The sequence below is a fragment of the Coffea arabica genome, chromosome 9e, assembly GCF_036785885.1.
Source record: "Coffea arabica cultivar ET-39 chromosome 9e, Coffea Arabica ET-39 HiFi, whole genome shotgun sequence".
Classification (NCBI taxonomy): Eukaryota; Viridiplantae; Streptophyta; class Magnoliopsida; order Gentianales; family Rubiaceae; genus Coffea; species Coffea arabica.
Window position 1 is genome coordinate 3,143,488 of NC_092327.1, and position 5,308 is coordinate 3,148,795.

General features: G+C 33.7%; 1 non-coding gene across 1 annotated transcript; it reads right to left on the reverse strand.

Moving 5' to 3' along the window:
- Positions 1–4,979: 4,979 nt before the first annotated feature.
- LOC140014915 (small nucleolar RNA R71) lies at positions 4,980–5,086 on the reverse strand. The gene has a single exon (XR_011821661.1). It is a non-coding gene; the product is annotated as a small nucleolar RNA R71 (small nucleolar RNA).
- Positions 5,087–5,308: the final 222 nt, after the last annotated feature.

Genomic DNA, 5,308 nt, shown 5'->3' on the forward strand with positions numbered 1-5,308 from the left:
AAGCTCAAGAGGAGTTTGAAAGTCAAATTGGTTTGCTATTCTTCCCTTATTATTTACTATCTTGAGAAATTCATGAAGGTAGTGAAAATGTTAGATAACAAAAGAAATCTATCTTGGTTACTAAATATGAGTCGTTTAAGATGGAATCTCATAAAAATATTGATAAAATGTATTATAAATTCAATGATTTTATTAAGGAACTAGAGGTGTTAGAAAAGGAATACTCCTTAGGAGAGAAAAACAGAAAAATCTTGAATGTTTTGTCCAAGAATTGGGAGAGTAAGGTGACTGCTATTGAAGAGGCTAAAGATTTGAATTCTATGCCTATTAAATCTCTTATTAATTCTCTAACCTCTTATGAGCTGAAATTTAAAACTAAGGTACAAGAAAAATAAGATGCAAAGATAAGAAGGAGCATTGCTCTAAAAGTATCTCAAGAAGAAGATGACTCGACTTCCTTGGATGGAGAAGACATGGAGGTTGACGACAATGATTTTGTTCTCATCACAAGAAGTTTCAAGAGAATTCTCAACAAAAGGAGATTTAGAAAAAGAGGACCTAGCAATTCATTTCCAAATCAATTCAATAATGCAAAAAACAAAGAAAAGCAAGAAACCAATTAAAAGCAAACTGACAAACGCTATGAATGCGGCCAACTTGGACACTATATGAGTGAGTGCCCAATGAAGAAGAAGAAAGAAGGAAAAGTTGAACGAAAATCAAAATTCAACAACTTTCAAATCACATAGAATGAATGCAATTCAGATGGTGACGTTGATGAGGAAGAGGAATCTGTTCAAATGACTTTCATGGTCATTAGTAAATCCTTCATTGAGAGACTGCATGATAACTTGAAAGAATCTTATGCTAGAACAAGAAATTAAAACAGAAAATTAACTTTCTGCTTTAAGATAATGCCAATCTATTTCAACAAAATAAAAAGTCAAAAACTGAAAATGACTACTTTAAAAAGGGTGAGACTGATCTACACATTAAGTTTGATAGAAAAATAAAGTTTTGTGAAATATTCAAAAAGGAACAAGATGATTTGAAAAAAAGATGGACAATCTAAATGAGTTGTTCAAACACAAAAAACAAACCTGTTTTCAAGGAAATAGCTCAAAGCCTCATCTTGGCATTCATGAGAAAAATTTAAATTCTAGTGCAATGAATTTACTATTTATAAGAGAAGGCAAGTAAAATTTGTTAAACGTGTCCATACAAGTAACTCGTTGACTATGTATAGTTTTTGTTGTCAAATAGGTCACATGAAAAGTAATTGATATGTGAGGAAGAACATGCGGAAAGGCATAAAATGCATGTGGATAGTTAGATATGATGCTAACTCTCGAGAACCCAAAAATTAAAGGGTACCAAATGTTATCTTGTGAACTTTTGTGTATGTAAATTTGGTGAATATCATTAAGGAATCAAAATGATTCATAAATAGTGGATGTTCAAGACACATGACCGGTGATCCATCACAATTCATCAATCTCAAGCCAAAATCAAGTGAAAAAGTGACATTTGGAAATGACAACAAAGCCAAAACAATTGGAGTAGGAGATGTTGGTAAGAATGGTCAGACTTTTGTTCATAATGTTCTTTTAGTTGATACTTTGAGTTATAACTTTCTAAGTGTTAGTCAATTATGTGATAGAAATTTGTTTGTTTTATTCAAAAGGCATGAGTGTTTTCTTGACTCAAAATTTAATATCATTTTCAAACGAAAAAGAATCAATGACATCTATATAGTTATTCTTGAAAATGTTGATTCCTCTAACTTTAAATGTCTTAAAGTTTCAAATGAAGATCCTTGGTTGTGGCATAGAAGGTTTCGTCATTTCAACATGAATTTGTTGAAAGAAATTTTCAAAAAGGATCTTGTTAGAGACTTGCCAGAAATTAAGTTTGAAAAAAACAAAATTTGTGATGCTTGTCAATTTAAAAAACAAGTCAAAGTTTCTTTTAAACCCAAAAAATATGTTTCTACTTCAAAATCTTTGGAGTTTTTACATCTTGATTTGTTTGGTCCTACACAAATTGCGAGATTGGGTGGTAAGAGATATTGCTTAGTCATTGTTGATGATTATTCTAGAAACACTTTGGTGATGTTTCTTGCGCACAAGGATTATACTTTCAAATATTTTGTTTCCCTATTCACAAAAGTTCAAAATCTGATTGGGTTGAAAATTGTTAAAATTAGGAGTGACAATGGGTCGGAATTTAAATTTTATGATTTTTTAAAATTTTGTGATCACAATGGAATTACACATGAATTTTCAATTGCAAGAACTCCTCAACAAAATGGTGTTGTTGAAAGAAAGAATACAACTCTTCAAGAAGTCGCAAGAACCATGTTAAGTAAATCCAACTTGTCAAAATATTTTTGAGCCGAAACCGTAAATACGGCTTGTTATGCAATGAATAGAGTTCTCTTGAGACCAATTTTGAATATAACCTCTTATGAGTTGATTTTTGATAAAAAGTCAATTGTTGGATATTTCAAAATTTTTGGTTGCAAATGTTTTATTTAAAATATCAAGGAACATCTTGAAAAATTTGATAAGAAATCCGATAAAGGTATTTTCTTGGGTTATTGTGAAAACAAAAGAGGATTTAGGGTCTATAATAGAAATATGCTTGTTATAGAAGAAGCCATACATGTTACATTTGATGAATCTAATGATGATATTTTCAAGAGTTGTTGTGAGGATGATGATGTAGGTGTTCAAGAAGGATTCAAGAAACTCACGATTCATGATCAAGACAATGTTGCACTAGAAGAAAATTCAAAGGAAGATGATCTTCAAGAGAATCAAGCATTGGAAGAAAATGATAAGGATGTTGGTACACCTAGAGATCTTTCAAAAGTTTGAAAGTTTGTTCAAAATCATCCCAAAGAGCTTATTATAGGTGATCCATCTGAAAAGGTAAGGACTCGTTCCTCCTCTAAACAATTGATGGATAATTTTGCTTTAGTCTCTGATAGGTTGCAATTTTATCATTTATTTTATAATTAATTTCCCCTATTACCTTACCCGATGTAGATTACTTGTCAAATTCTACTCATTTTGGTAATTTGTATTTATTACAGGGAGTGGAATGCAAATATCATAAAAAGGGGAAAAATACGGCATCCAGGGGCACTTTTAAAAAAGGGGAACTTTTCCTCTTTTGGTAATTGCCGATGAGAGAAGAGATGGAACGAGACTAGGAGTCTTCTTTTTCTCCTGAAGAAAGCCGCATCGTAGAAGTAGCAGAGGGTAGATAGAAAAGATAGCAGACAATTTGGACTTTTGGGAGTCTCTAGCTTTTGACTTTTCCTTTTCGTCTTTAGTAGCTTTCTTCCCTCGTATGTCAGGGACAAGTAGAAACCAATGAATCATTCGCTGTAGCTTGCTTTCCTTTGTAATTTGTACAAATTGAATTCTCTCGATCAAGGACAATGGCTGCGACTGGTTCTACAGCTTTGTGTGGGTTTTTCTTATCAAGGATGAACTAAATCCTTTTTTCTAGTCAAGGAACAACGGAGGTTTTGGTTCATCTAAAAATTGTGAGATCGAATTAATTTTATTTATTCCTCTTATTTACTGGTATTTGCATATTCTCTATTTGCAGTGTTTATGGTTGTTTTGTTAATTGAATACTTAGGTCCGGACGTTGAATTAATTTAGCAACCTAATGTCAATTGGGGCGTAATTGTTTAACTGCTCTAAAATAGTGACAACTGGCATGATTAGGTTTGTGTCAGGGGAATACGCAGGCTAATCTAAAATAACCCTGGTAGTGTGTTATTTGGTTAGAATAGGGCTCCTCTAATACGTAAGGTAATTGGAGAATTAAATCTTACGGGCATACTTAGAATTATTTCTCGATTAGAGTAGTGATTAACGGGCGTACCTTAGTCATCGATACAGTAAGGAGGAGTTGACTGTCATCACTTGTTTGACAGTTATAACCTATTTATTATTTAATAATTGGAGTTATCTCTGCATTGATGATCAATTAGTTGAACCATTGCCGAAATTGCTTCTTGACTAGAGCTGTTTAATACTATTTGAGTTTTTACCTTATTGCTATTTAATTGTTATTTATTTCTTATTCAACTGCAATATTTCTTTAGCGTAGCTTATTGTTAATTTCCCTAAAATCTCCTCATAACTTGAACTTTAGTAGAAACGAATTACTTCCAGTCCCTGTGGATTCGACCTTACTTGCTCTATATACAAATTAACAAGTTCTCGGGAATAAATTTTGGTATATCAGATTTAGTAAACTCTTTGGAACTAAGGTGAATCGAATAACCCATTGCACATTTAGAATCCCTGCTTCAGTACTAGAATTGACTCGAAACTGTTTTTGTTGGCAACTAGATTTATTTTTATTATTGTACAGGCATCGACAACCTGTCAATTTTTGGCGCGTTGCCGACGACTGGCGTTAGTTAATTTGTTTCTTTTTAAGTTCATTTTCGTTTTAATTTTCTGGTACTTTTCTAGTGTATGCCCCGTTCCTCTTGAGCAGCTGAGTTAATTTTTGACCATGAGATAAAGAAGACTGCGCATAATGTCAGCTCGAGCGATTCTGATCAAGAAGACGACGTCATGGCTAATGCTCGAACTTTAAGGAAGTTGGCTACTCCAAACTTAAATCAACAATCATTATGCATTACCTTTTCAAATTTAAATGAAGAAACTCCTTTTGAATTAAAGTCTGGTCTAATTCACCTTTTACCTTCTTTTCATAGTTTTTCGGGTGAGCATCCTTACAGGCACTTGCACGAATTTGATGTAGTATGCACAAATATGAAACCTCTGGGGATTACTGAGGAGCAGATAAAAATGTGAGCATTTCCCTTTTCTCTCAAGAATGCGGCAAAAGATTGGTTCTACTATCTGCCACCAGGTAGTATAACAACTTGGGGACAGTTAAAGAAGAGGTTTTTGGAAAAATATTTCCCTGCGTCAAGAGTCGCCAGTCTGAGAAAGGAAATATGCGGCATTACACAGCATCCGGGGAAGTCTCTCTACGATTATTGGGAGCGATTCAAGAAAATATGCATCAAGTGCCCTCAACACCAAATAAGTGCTCTGTCAGTATTTTTACGAGGGTTACTTTTCAGAGACAGGAGTATAATTGATGCTGCAAGTAGAGGGGCGTTGGTGAACAAGACTCCTTGAGAAGCGTGGGAGTTAATCGAAGGGATGGCTGAGAACTCGCAACAGTTCAGTACAAGAGAGGATGTCCCAACACGTAGAGTGAATAAGGTAGAAACATCCTCTATCCAACAACAGTTGACTGAGTT